Below are 15,239 nucleotides of genomic sequence, written 5' to 3' on the forward strand. Positions count from 1 at the left end.
AATGTTAAGAGAGACAGAGACAGTTTTTCTTCACTTCTTCCTCTCTGATAAGAGACACAGAGCTTCTCTGGGATTTGACTTTATTATTGTTTCTCATACATGTACATAGTACATAACATCAACTATGTAATGACTGTGTGCATGCAAAGCCTTGCCTATAATCATAAACGTGAAGTATATATTTTTATTCTATTCTGCAGCAATCTGCCCACAATAGCATAGTGTTTATTTAAACTTTTTAAACATTTTCATTTTTACTTTGTACATGAAAAAATTTACTGACTGATTTAGTACACTGGATTTTTATATTGTGACATGACATTATACGGTATTATTATTATATGGTATTATGTCTTTAAACACTAATATAAATATCTTTGAATTAAAACATACAGTAAGTCTTATTTTTGGGTCCTTTAATGTCCCTGAAAAACAACTATTATGGGTTATGGTAGTAATGTAATGAGACAGTAGACGTACCAATATTTGTTTAAGATTTTAATAAAGAATCATAATATGATCAAAGGAGAGCAGAGTGGCCAAAAACCGAACACCGGTAAAGGTACTATTAATGTACAGATGGGTGACAAATTAAAGGAAAAACTGGTACAGGTCTGAGTGCTTGACCCCTACAGTGAGGGGATCCGGTGACTCTGTTATGCATTGGGGGGCATTTTGCTGGCATATTTGGGTCCATTTGTGCCCTTAGAGGGAAGGGTCACTGCAAATCAATACAAAGTTGTTGTGAGTCATCACCTATCCTGTGATGAAACATTTCTATCCTGATGGGAGTGGTCTCTTCCAAGATGACAATGTCCCAATTCACAGGGCATGAGGGGTCACTAAATGGTTTGATGAATATGAAAATTATGTGAATCATACTCTATGGCCTTCGCAGTCAGCAGATCTCAACCCAATTGAACACCTATGTGAGATTTTGGACTGATGCATTAGCTTTTTGTCCAGAGTTTTTAGAGTTTGTTTGTATAAGGACTCAAGAGGTTTTATGGCTGTTTCTCCAGCCTGCCCCCAACATGTAACTCTGTACCAGAGTTATCTTATAGCTAATTTTCATCTGCAGTCCCTTAGGCAGGTTACAGTTAAAACATATAACAGCACAATAGCAAACAGTACCAAGCAAAAAATGATGGGAGTGAAACACCAAATAGCAAGAATGGTGTTACTCAGCCTTGGCATTGATTCAACAAGTCTCTGGAACTCTTATGGAGGGATGAACACCATTTTTCAAAAAGATATGTGCTCATTTGCTGTTTTGATGATGGTGGTGGAGAGCACTGTCCAACATATGATAGCATATGATTCACATCATTTTCATACTCATCAAACCATTCAGTGACCCCTGGTGCCCTGTGAACTGGGGCACTGTCATCCTGGAAGAGACCACTCCCATTTTTTGCTTTGTACTGTTCGCTATTGTGCTGTTATATGTTTTAATTGTGACCTGCCTAAGGGACTGCAGATGAAAATTAGCTATAAGATAACTCTGGTACAGAGTTACATGTTGGGGGCAGGCTGGAGAAACAGCCGTAAAACCTCTTGAGTCCTTACACAAACAAACTCTAAAAACTCTGGACAAAAAGCCAATGCATTTCCATCACTGTAGGGTACTGGAGAAATACAATTTACTGAGCTTTTACAATTTTAGATTATTCTCAAATTTGTGCCTGGTTTATAAAATTTTTAATGGTTTGGCCCCTCCTCCACTATGTGACTTTGTGTACACTCGCTCAGTAAGTTCTATTAGATCCTCCAGAGTATCCTCTATACAAGATTGTACCATACCATTTCGTTGCACTGCATTTGGACAGTCAGCTTTCTCTGTGAAAGCCACAACTCAGTGGAATGCCCTACCTGATGATATGAAGAACTATAGGTCTATCAATACATTTAAGGCCAAACTAAAAAAATTACTAAATTATTGATTTCTAATTGACATTGTGGGTGTATGTGATGTGCTGTTGTGTGTAGCTTTGTATTTTGTATTTTGTATGGTGTGTTCTGTTCTGTGTTTTTTGTTTTGTTTTGGGGTTTTTTGTTTGTTTTTTTTTTTTTGTTTTGGTTTTTTTGGGGGTTTTTTTTGTTTGTTTGTTTTTTTGGGTTGTTTTTTTTTTCTTTTTTTGCTTTGTACTGTTTGTTGTTGTGCTGTTGTATGTTTTGATTGTGGGGGACTACGGATGCAAATTAGCTTCAAGCTAACTCCGGTGCAGTGCATCTTGAATGTTTAAAACTGCACACTGTCCCAATCAATAAATCAAATCAAAGTACATAAAATGGTAACATTTATGTTTAACACTGTGCATGGTCCTGATAAATACATAAATAATAAATCAGGATAGAAATGTTTCATCATAGGATAAAGGTGATCACTCAGAACAACTTTGTATTGACTTGCAGTGACCCTTCCCCGAAGGGGACAAGTGGACCCAAACCATGCCACCTAAAGCATAACAGATCCACCGGATCCCCTCACTGTAGGGGTCAAGTATTCAGGCCTGTACCAGTTTTTCCTTTAATTTGTCACCTGTCTATATATTATGAAGAACTCCAGCAGAAATCAATTCGTCAAAATAATTATCTGAGCATGAGGTGAAAGTATCTACTGGAAAAAGTATGATTTTAAAAAAGTAAAGTTTAATGATCAGATAATCAGTTAGACAATTAGATACAGTATATATCAGACGAAATTCTCATCATCTTGATCTCTTAAGTATAACCACAAAAAAGTCCCAAGTAAATTGTTAAAATAATGTCCTGAGAGGACAACTGTCATTTGGCAGAAAATATTGGGTATTCTGAGGCAGTAAGTAATCATTTAATTAAGTTATTCAGAAAGAATCTGGACATGTTACACTGCAGTACTGCAGTTCAGTTTGGCAGAAAGTTTGTCCCTTCTGCCATAGCAGCACTGAACAAACCTCACTGACACAGTTTATAGATCATACACTTGTATATGTGTTGGGAAACAGGCAGGCGAATGAATGTTATGTGTTTATGTATATCAGTATGTTTCGGTGTGGCTATCTGTGTTTCTGTGAGGAATATGTACAGGTGGTGAAAACAAATTTCTTGCAGGACAATAAATCTCAGATCAATTTAAACCAAAGTAAATATTAATTTATTGTAGGAAACATTAATGTCTATAACAGATGCTTTCTACGAAATGAATCTGAAACTACAGAAATATATATATATATATATATATATATATATATATATATACATATATATATATATACATATATGTGTGTGTTTTTTTACAGGTTTTTTACAAGCCCAACCTTCCACCATTTGTGGTTTATGGTGTGTTTTGGAGTTGATTTGCTAGTCCCCTCTCACTATAGTCTCACATGAGACCAGACAGGCTTAGGGTCATGTACAAGCTGTCTCGGCACGTAAAGACCAACCAACCCCTGCTACTGTGTAATGAAAGCTGCAACCAGTACAAGCAGTATATCTATTGCAAGCATTTCATACCAGCAGCGCCAGACAGCTGTCATGGCAGCAACTTCATTGAAAGGCACAAGACCGGAGAGGATGGGGGACTTTTGTCAATGGCCTATGTTCCTTAGGGAATACAAAGGCCTAAACTAAGCTAAACCCAGTATTTCTTCCCTAGAATTTTGTTCCTGGCAGTGTGGAGAGGGCTTGGAGCAGAATTTAGCCATGTTGGGAAATAAAGTTTACAGAGAGTGTCAGTTGAACCATTAAAGGTGCAGTGTGTAAGATTTAGTGAGGATGCAGATTGCAACAAACTGAATCTCCCCCACCCCCAATCCTTTGTTCTGTATTCTCTTTCACTCTGATATTCCAGGTTTGTTTTTGCCTGTACGATCCTAGAATAAAGACGTTATTATAATATATATCATTATATATATATATTATAAGCCAACATTTAGCAAACCTTCACGCAATAATACTGTTATGTAATCTTGACCCCTTCCACTATGTAGTTCACTCATGTTTATGTCTATAATCCGTAGAGGCTGCTTGAGGGTTACACAGTGATAGCCAGTGTTCAGACAGAGCCTTATGGCTGGCTCAGTGTGTACATGCAGGTTATGATATTCAGTGCTGTAGCTCTATCCAGTGGTCAAACAGGTTCATTACAAACACTGATCCTTAAACTACAACAGTTATGTGAGGTTCAGAATTGTGTATCACCTTGATGTTGGATTAAATCTTGTCCCCTCAGTGAGTACTAAAGGACCAGCATAATCACTAGAGGATCCAAAAGAAACCCTCACTTGGAAGAGATGATGCAGAATTTTGTGAAAGGTGGTGTGAAATCCTAAACCACTGTGCTCTGGATTTAATGCTCCTTACATCACCAAAAAAATAATCTATCATGTGTAAACAAATGTTGTAGAACTCCAAAAAAGATATAGAGCACTCTTTAAATAAGAGTAACTAAATGAACTACAGACAAACATACAAACAAAAATTCAGAAGTCCCACTCCGAACTCCTTTCAATTCCAGATGCAGAAGTTTAAAAGAGAGATGACTGACTACAAGGAACAGAGGATTTAAACCTGGCTAAAAGAAAAATCACAGCACTCCCATCAGTGCAAGCAGAGAACTCCTGAAAACATTATTACATCAGTGTCAGAAGACTCCTAAGCCACCACCTCTTTGTCTTGGAACTCAACAAAGCCCAAGCTTTTCGCAAGAACTAGAAGAAGACACACACAAAAAAGACATGTAGAAGAGAGAAAAAAAAGGGACAAGATCTAAACGGGTAAATCCATCTCCTTTTTAAGGTTATCCTGTACAAGATGTATTTTACCACCAAGTGCAATCAGATGCAAAAGCTGAAGTGTTGAACAAAGGTTTAATATGTGCGTTGAGAGTTGATCTTTTTTCAGACAAAAGTGGAGTTGTACAAATTCCTGAGAAATGTAAAATTGAAAAGCTTCTTTTGTGCAAATGAATCTTTACAGCCAAATTCTGGACTAAGAAAATTTAAACTAAAAATGCATTTTGTCCCTATAACAAACAATGCCTCTGGCAACAGCTTTAAAAAATAGTCAAAAATGATAAATTTTTCCACCCTATCTCAAACTTCACTTTACTTGAAAAGTGGACAAGTGGACAGCACAAGAGTATAAATAAATTTTCAATAGAAACCCTGGGACACCATTATTCTATGCATTACTTAAAGGCATACTATGTAAGATTTGTCAGTTGCTGTTTTTAAATACAACATTCAAATTTAGCCCCTCCTCCCTGTGGGAAGGTGCACTGGATTTGGTGTGAATGCAGCCAAAGCGCACGCTTCATCCTGTCCCCTGTGGCTTCTCTGCTCTGTGTTAGTGTGTGTGTGTGTATGTGTGTATGTGTGTGTATGTGTAGCTCAGCCCTGCCCTTGGTCAAACAGTCACAGACCAAATAGACACATGATCCTGTTCACACCAGGCATTAACATGTGTCCCGGGTGATCCGATCACAAGTGGACAGCTCTAAATACAGGTGTGAATGCACCCAAGACACACTGAGGACGCATTGAGATCTGATCATTCAGACCACATTTGGTCAGCAGTGTGTACGCAATGAGTCCTGAGCCACATTGAAGGACCACCTAATCAAGTGACATCCTCTGTGTAAGTGAAGGTACATACTCATTCACACACCAACAACATCATATTAAAATGCAAAACAAGAAGAAACCACAACAGGCAAAATGGATACTCCAGCAATATTTTTAAATATCTGGCATACTAAGCACGGGAAATGCAAACAACGCATTTGGTCTTTGCAAATGGAAATGATGTACATGTTTATTTGCATATAAAGTGGAGAAGTGAGATGCGATCACAGGTTGTCACACGAGACGCATGTGGAGACTGTTGTGGAAATTTTCCATTGTTGCTCAAGAACCACACAGAGACATAAAGAAATCATTAAACATTGTTACTTGTTCAAGCAGTTGTAGACACTGTACAATCCCTCACACCATCAGTAACAATAATACAAATGTCCAAACACAAACAAAAATACAATCATCTTGTATTTTTGGAGAGAAAGCATGTTGTTCAGCTGGCCCTTTCCCTAAAGCCAGCCCTTTCTCTAAAGATCGTGAACCCAAACTAGACAGCTTTATACCTCTCCAGAAGCAAAGCTAAAAACAGTCTGGTCCCTAAATGGACACTTCCACAATCTGTTACACCTTCTTACAAACAAGTATGGTCATACAATCTAACAGACCTCATGGTCAATCCACAACTTCAAACATGGCAATCCTTCAACTTTAGCTTGTCTACGTACCTCCACACAGTCTATAAAACAGTAGGCTTAAGACAAAGATAACACCAGAGGTCAGCAAGCAATCCTTAGAAAGAAACAGGTTCAAGAGTTCAATTAGCCTAGGAGTAGGATTTCTTCATCAACATGTATACCCAAAATGACAATGACATTACATCACATTCAGTTGATAACAAACATTGACCCCTTAGTTTGAAAACATCTGTAACATATATACAAAAGATTTATAAAATGATAACCTACTATTCAATTTTCTGTCACATGACGCATACTAATGCCAGGTGTGAACTGACGTACCTAGGGCTGTCCACTTGGGATCAGATCACCTAAGATGCATGCTAATGCTAGGTGTGAACAGGGCCATAAGTTCTCTTTAGACATACATGACAATGAAAGAAGAGGAGAGAGACAGAGACAGCGATGTAACCTTGTTGCTACGTTTTTATAGAGTCTCGACCTCACACCCTCTGCGCTGTAATTGGCTGGGGGCTACACACCCACTGCCCAAAGGCTGACACCCAGAAGTGCCCCAAACGCAGCAAAATGATAAGAAAATAAGAAAACACAGGCAGAGGGCAGGGTCTCTGCAGATAAATACACTGCCACACACTTCAAGTGTGTCATAAGTGATGATTGAGAAGGATTACTTTTGGATGAGTCTGTACATTGTTTTGTTTTGTTTTGTTTTTTTAGGGAAATCCTACATAGTATGCCTTTAAGATGCACACATTACTGTTAGACCCACCACACAGACCAATTGTTTCTGGGATTGGTTCCATAATCGAGATATCACGATTTCTTGATCACAATTTACATCCCTTAGTTAAAAATCTCCCATCAGTCTCTGAAAGATACAATTGACTTCTGCCATTAGATTAATTTGAATTAATTATTATTAGATCACTGGGATGCTGCTGATGATTGCCAGGCTGCTGCTAACGCCACCATTTCACAACATCCCCATAAGCCTCTGACAATGCTAATAATCAGAGACTTGATTATCAGAAATGTGAGAGTTAGAGAGGCCCATACTCTGTTTTCCTAGTGCCAAAGTGCTTGCCACCCTGAAGTAAATAACATTATCATTCATGTCTGCACTAATGACATTCCTAAGCAGCACTCCAAACTGTTTAAGCGTGATTTCATCCACCTGTCTAACAAATCAAACCATTCAAAAAAATCCATATTTCTGGACCAATCCCCAGATATGGCAGCGGAATGCTTCAGCAGGCTGATGAGGCTGAACACCTGGCTGTCCTCTGCTAGTGATGCTCTCAGTGTTTAACATCTTCTGGTAACAGGGGGAACTTTTTGGCCCAGATGGAACAAAGATGGAGTTTGGATGCTATCTGCCAATTTAGCAAATGGAGTCCACCGTTCAGGCGCTCCTCACAAAAACCAATCATGCCACCCCACAACTTCGGGGTGACTGATGTTCCTCAGGTCCCAGTCCCTATCTTTTTGGTTCCACATCTGACACTGGTAACTTTTCCATCAGACCCAGACCAGACACAGACATTTTCAACATCCCTGTGATAATCATTTCACTAACTGAGACCACAACGAGAACATTAGATTTCAATAGTTTAATTGAGATAATGAAAGAGAGCTGATATGTTGATGGATGGGTTGGAGAACCTGATGAAGGATTAGGGATGGAGGGATGAAGTGATGGGGGGAGGAAAGGGGTGAGGTGTGAGAGTTGAGGAACATAGAATGGAGGGTTGAGGGACGATGATGGATGTATGGTATGTCGACTGGACGACGACTGTCGACAGTAGGGAGGTAGGAGGGAACAGGGGGGAGAGGTTGAGACTCTGAGTGGGGGAACTGTCTCTCCAGTCCATCGCCTGGATAGAGCCCCCTGTTTCTGTGTTAAAACAGAGGAGAGAGGATGGTTGATGAAAAGAGAGGGGTTAGGGTGGGAGGGACTTGCAACTGAGACGAGGGGAGAAGAACGGATGGGGTGTACCTAAATACTTTATAGTACGGAAGTGGGATGTGTACTCGGCGTGGTCTCTGTTCCCGAACCTTGTTTATAAATCTATAAACTTCATTTATTGGTACCATATGAGATTTGCAGTCAAACAATCTGGTGCGTGTCCCAGGAACCTCATTACTGTTCAGCCTCAAAATCGCCTGAAGCCAGCTCTTTCTACAGAGCTGACATGAGCAAAAAAAATTATATGTCAAGGCCACGTTCGACTACATTGTGTGCACGAAATAGCATTCACTAACCAAGACCATGCCAAAAACAATATGGATTTCGTTGTTTAATTGAGATAATGGAAGAGAGCTGAGATGTTGATGGATGGGTTGGAGAACCTGATGAAGGGATTAGGGATGGAGAAATGAAGTGATGGGTGGAGGAAAGGGTGAGGGTCGAGGGATGAGGGGTGTGGGTCGAGGATGATGGGATGGAGGGTTGAAGGGATGGTGGTCGAGAGTCGACGATGACTGTATGGTATTTTGTCAATTAGACGATAACGGCTGATGGTGGGAAGGTAGGATGGGACAAGGGTGAAGGTCGAGACTCTGAGTGGGGGAGCTGTCTCGTCAGTCCATCAGCTGGAAAGAGCCCCCTGTTCCTGTGTTCAAACAAAGGAGAGAGAATGATTAATAAAAGGGGTTAGGGTGGCAGGGACTTGGAAACTGAGACAAGAGGGGAGAGGAACGGATAAGGTGTGCCAAAATACTCTGTTGTGCGCAAATTGGAGGCGAGGCATGGTCTTTGTTCCTGAACTTTGTTTATAAATCTTTAAACTTAATTTCTGTGCGCACAAGATATAATTTGTTCCCACATTTTGATTATTTCATACAAGATAAGTGTATATACAGAGAGCCTGCACAACAGAGCAGCCTTTCTACCGGGGCCATGAAGTGCAGTGCACCCACTGCACTTTATTAAGTTTTAATATTTTTTCAAACAAGAAAGTGACCATGTAGATTCCCGATATGTGGTCAGTTTATACAAATATTGCCTATTTCTAAATCTGCTTCAATGTTTTCAGAGATGTGAGGAGCTGCTGTCCGGGTGAGACCAGCCAGTCACCTTGCAGCAGTAGCCCAAGTGCTGCGTCTTCATCCTGGGGGAAACATGATCCGATGAACTGATCTGTGCAGTTCTTTGGTGATTTACTGCTGGCTCTAATCTCTCTGCAGCATTTTTATATATGATATGATTCCTTTTGGAAGATAAATTTTATTCTCACAGATGAAATCAGAAATTGTAAATGCCTAGGTTGTCTGAATTTAGACGGAAGAATCATGTTTTTACTGGACAGAACAACAACACTGCCTCTCAGGTTCTATATGTGGTGACATCTGGAAATTTCAATAAACATAAATCTATATTAAATTCCATTTTATTTCCTTAAGCGTCCTCCCGTCATCGTAAGTTTGTACTCCTGAGTCAAACTTGCCTAGTCCTCAACACACCTGACTGTACTGTGACAAAATAATCTCAACTCAAAGCTCCACTAACACTTTACCTCACAAAAAAGTAACCTCACTGACAGACAAATGCAGTAAATTGTGGAATTCAGTCTTTAATATAGCTATAATAAAAACCCAAACTGTTATGTAGCTTAATAAAATAAAACAGAATATAATATAGACTGATCTGTTCATTTTAATATATTTGTATTTATTAAAATGTGGTGATATCTGTAGCTACATATAAAGCCAGCAGTGCTAGAATGAGTTTTGAAGTAGGGGGACATCCAGCTTTAGAAAACATGATAGTCATGATGGGGCCGACGTTATTTCAGCTATAACTCTAACTTAGCCTATCTCACCTCATAAATAGACTCATACTTTAGTAATTAATGTTACACAACAGTGTTTGCATTGCAATGTGTCTCAAGAATAAAACATGAGACGCTACTTTTGTTGAAAAGAAAGTTGGAAAAGAGACTATGATAAGCCCTGCATGCCTGACATAAAAAGCTAGAATATCAAGTTATAACCCACCAGTCTGATGTGCGTAGATGTGTGTGTGTGTGTGTGTGTGTGGTTATTCTGCAGAAGCCAGGGGCCCGATGCATAAAACTCTGTGTAGATTCATGACTAAAACTGTGTGTTTGCACAAAGCAGAAATATGCAGACACATTCTTTTCATCAGATTTATAAAGCTGTGCATACACATGGTTCTGTTTTATAAATCTCAGTCATTGAGGAACTGGGCACACGTGCACGAGCCTCAATTCCACTCCCACAGTGAGCCATAAATGGATGAAGATGCCCTGAACCAGCTGTTTTCTTATCAACGTGATGCCTGCTCCACCAGTCTGTACAGCTGTCAATGAAAGAAACAGAAAATAAAATGTGCCATTTCACCGATTATGTTGCACCGGTGAGGTTCTTCAACAGCAGAACAGCTGTAACTACGCGCAACCATAACGCCAATTAAAAGGCGCATTTATTAAGGTAACCTTGATTGATTACTTTGTGTGATTAATTTTATCATTTTAATTTACACAGGAGTCAACATTTTAGTTTGCTTTTAATCTTTTAATTTTATCCTTACTTATATCACACCTTGTAAAGTCAGTTTAGATATGAGCCGCTGAAAATATGATTACATTTCTGAGATATCATTGCCGATGATGGTTTACAGCTCCATGGGATGAATTGACCATATGGACACTATAAGGACCATGCGTAATGGTCACACTTAATGACAACTGTTCTGCTGTTGGAGAACTTCGCCGGTGCAACACAATCAGTGAAAGGGCGCATTTTTTTCCTGTTTCTTTCATTGACAGTTTCACTTTACATTCAGACAAACTAATGTGGCTGCTACAACTGCTGATTTCATCTGTGAGACCAACATTTATCTTCCAAAAGGAATTATACCATCTCTCTATATAAAGCAAGGAATCTCTGTCTGTCTGTATGCATATATGTGGGATTGTCCTTCGCATATCTCAAGAACTGACAACCCAGAGTTGAGACCAGGAGGCAGAGCTACAGTACTACATGCTTCTCTGCGCTTCCATTAGAGCAGTAACCCACCCAAAACCACATAGAGACTGTGTCTGTCCCCTGACCACTTAAATCAATTAAATCCAAAGTAAACAGAAGAGGATTCATTCATAAAAAAATTAATAAAAATTAAAACCACTACTGCAATAGTACAACAAAATAAGAGAATTAAATGTGGACTCTTGAACATTAGATCTCTGTCATCTAAAGCCGTATTAGTAAACGATTTAATCTCAGATCATCATACTGACTTATTTTGTCTTAGTGAAACCTGGCTGTGTCATGAAGAACATGTTAGCCTAAATATATCCCCTCCCCCCAGTCATATTAATACTCACATTCCTCGAGACACTGGCCGAGGAGGTGGAGTTGCAGCCATTTTGAATTCAAGCCTAATCATCAACCCTAGACCTAAATTTAATCATAATTCATTTGAAATTGTTCTTAGTCTCTCTCACCCAACCTGGAAAACTTTACAGCCACTTCTATTTGTTATAGTGTACCATCCTCCTGGTCCGTACTTTGAATTCTTATTTGAATTCTCAGAGTTTTTATCAAACTTAGTCCTTAGTGCAGATAAATTAATTATAGTAGGTGATTTTAATATTCATGTGGACGTCGATAATGATAGTCTCATCACGGCCTTTATCTCATTGTTAGACTCAATTGGCTTCTCTTACTGTGTAAATAATCCCACTCACCCTTGACCTTGTTCTGATTTATGGGATTGAAATTGAACATTTAATAATTTTTCCACAAAATCCTATTTTATCAGACCATTACCTAATAACTTTTGAATTCCTATTACTGGCTTACACATCATTAGACAAAAATGTCTTCACTAGATGTCTATCTGATAGTGCTGTAGCTACATTTAAGGAAGCAATTCCATCAGTACTGAATTCAATGCCATGTCTCAATACTACAGAGGACTCTTATGTTAACTTTAGTCCCTCCCAGATTGATAATCTTGTTGATAGTGCTGCAGGCTCATTGCGAATAACACTCGACTCCATCACCCCTTTAAAAAGGAAGATAATAAAACATAAGAGGTTAGCTCCATGGTATAACTCCGAAACCCGCAAATTAAAGCAAACATTGTGAAAAGGATCTGGCGTTCCACCAAACTGGAAGAATATAGCTTAGTCTGGCAGGATAGTCTTAAAACATATAGGAAGGCCCTCTGTAATGCCAGAGCTACCTATTACTCAGCATTAATAGAAGAGAATAAAAACAGCCCTAGGTTCCTTTTCAGCACTTTGGCCAGGCTGACAAAGAGTCATAACGCTATTGATCCATGTATTCCTATAGCTCTCAGTAGTAACGATTTTATGAGCTTCTTTGATGATAACATTCTAACTATTAGAGACAAAATTCATCACCTCCTGCTCTCAATAGGCACCAATTTCTCCCCAAACACAGGCACCTTAGAAACAGCTGTAAATCCTGACAAATATTTGGACTGTTTTTCTCCAGTTGACTTTTCTGAACTAACTTCAATGATTTCAGATATACCATTAATCTGTCTCTTAGACCCCATCCCAACTAGGTTATTTAAGGAAGCCTTACCCTTAGTTAGCTCTTCTTTACTAGATATGATCAATCTGTCTTTAGTAACAGGCTATGTGCAACAGTCTTTTAAAGTAGCTGTAATTAAACCTCTTCTTAAGAAGCCTACTCTTGACTCAGGTATTTTAACTAATTATAGACCTATGCAATTTTCTACTACTAAACTCAGAGAAAACTGAAATTATCGTGCTTGGCCCTAAACACCTTAGAAACACATTATCTAATGATATAACTACTCTGGATGGCATTACCCAGGCCTCCAGCTCCACCATAAGGAATCTGGGAGTTATCTTTGATCAGGATATGTTTTTTAACTCCCTCATAAATCAAATTTCAAGGACTGCCTTTTTTCATTTACATAATATCGCAAAAATCAGGCATATCCTGTCCCAGAAAGATGCAGAAAAACTAGTCCACGCATTTGTTACTTCTAGGCTGGACTATTGCAACTCGTTATTATCAGGCTGCCCTACCACGTCTCTAAAGACTCTCCAGCTGGTCCAGAATGCAGCTGCATGTGTACTGACTAAAACTAGAGAAAGAGATTACATTTCTCCCATTTTAGCTTTGCTACATTGGCGTCCTGTAAAATCTAGAATAGAATTTAAAATCCTTCTCCTAACTTACAAAGCCCTTAATGGTCAGGCACCATCATGTCTTGAAGAGCTCATAGTACCGTATTATCCCACTAGAACACTGCGCTCCCAGGATGCAGGCTTACTGGTGGTTCCTACAGTCTTTAAAAGTAGAATGGAAGGCAGAGCCTTAAGCTATCAGGCTCCTCTCCTGTGGAACCATCTTCCAGATTCAGTCTAGGGGGCAGACACCCTCTCTACGTTTAAGAGTAAGCTTAAAACTTTCCTTTTTGATAAAGCTTATAGTTAGGGCCGGCCAGGCTCGCCTTGGACTAGCCCTTAGTTATGCTGCTATAGGCCTAGACTGCTGGGGGACTTCCCATGATGCACTGAGCTCCTCTCTCCTCCTCCTCCTCTCCATCTCTATGCATTCATGTACCATTAATGCATGTTGTTAACTTGGCTTCTTCCCCAGAGTTTTTTGTGCCTTCTCATCTTGTAGGAAACCCTGGGTTGCAGGCCAAGCCTTTGCAGTCCTTCACAGTCCTGTTCAAGTCCTTCCCCGGCTATTACTATTGCTGCTGTTATTGTTATTGTTATGATTGCTGTTATTCTGTCCGACCCCCTCCTCCCCCTCCACCTCCCCCTTTCCCTCCCCCCTCTTTCTCTCTCTCTCTCAACCCAACCGGTCAAGGCAGATCGCCGCCCACCAAGAGCCGGGTTCAGCTTGAGGTTTCTACCCGTTAAAGGAGAGTTTTTCCTTACCGCTGTTGCCAAGTGCTTGCTCATGGGGGAATTGTTGGGTCTCTGTAAATTAAGGAGTATGATCTAGACCTGCTCTATGTGAAAAGTGCTGTGAGATGACTTTTTGTTGTGATTGGGCGATATATAAATAAAAATTGAATTGAATTGAATTGAACTGTTTATCCAATCTAATTCCTACCTGGTAGGTGGATTGCTGGGGAAACAGGGAAATGCAATGTTGATGTATGAACTTCTTTGGATGAGTGGTTCTCAAGAAATATATAAAAATACCTCATAAATAACGTTGATTTGCTTCTTTTGCCCATGGAGTCAGTGAGCAGAAATACGGTCAGCGGCATTGTACCATTGCAACCTACATTGTGGTCAGAGGGGTTAAAGAGATGTTAAAGACGTGAAAATGTTTAAGAGACTTTAGCTCTACTTTTGAAGTGTGTAATGTTACTGTGAACGAAACCTGGCATGTACTTTCAAGACTTAGTGCTGGATGTCTCAGGCACGATCAGAAATATATAAACATACCTCATAAACAACGTTGCTTCTACAACGTTGATTTGCTGCTTCCCCTGCCTGTTAAGTTAATGAAATACAGACAGCGCCACCCTGCCATTTCAACCCACATTGTGGTCAGAGGTGGGATTACATCCATAGTGATTAGAACTACCATAGAAATTGAATTGAAAAAGTTTAGAGAGTTAAGCTCCAAATCCAGTTCTTCACATGCAGGAACTTTGTACTGTAGGATTATTAATACTTAATTGAATTACTTAATTCATTGTGGGCACTACCTCCTTTTTGGTTAGGATTTGTTAGTGTCAGGAGAGAGCATTAACCCTTGTTCAGTTTAATCAATGAATCACTCATAATTGTAAATTCTTGTCCCAAACAGTGACCTCTGTTTTCTGCAGCTCAAAGAAACAACCAAACACTTTTAGGATAAATAAAAGCATTAATTAATAGCTTGAGGATACATGATAAAGCACGAGATAATATACAGACAATAATAAATAAAAAGAAAGTAAAATAAATAAATAAATAAATAAGGTCTATAAAAGGTAATAAAAATA

The 15,239-nt window shown here is 39.3% G+C and overlaps 2 pseudogenes; both read left to right on the forward strand.

The window, feature by feature from the left end:
- The first annotated feature begins 11,260 nt into the window (after positions 1–11,260).
- Positions 11,261–12,981, forward strand: LOC137200799 (uncharacterized; annotated as a pseudogene).
- A 7-nt stretch (positions 12,982–12,988) lies between these two features.
- On the forward strand, positions 12,989–13,948 carry LOC137200967 (uncharacterized; annotated as a pseudogene).
- Positions 13,949–15,239: the final 1,291 nt, after the last annotated feature.

This window comes from Thunnus thynnus, chromosome 17, assembly GCF_963924715.1.
Source record: "Thunnus thynnus chromosome 17, fThuThy2.1, whole genome shotgun sequence".
In the NCBI taxonomy this organism is placed as follows: domain Eukaryota; kingdom Metazoa; phylum Chordata; class Actinopteri; order Scombriformes; family Scombridae; genus Thunnus; species Thunnus thynnus.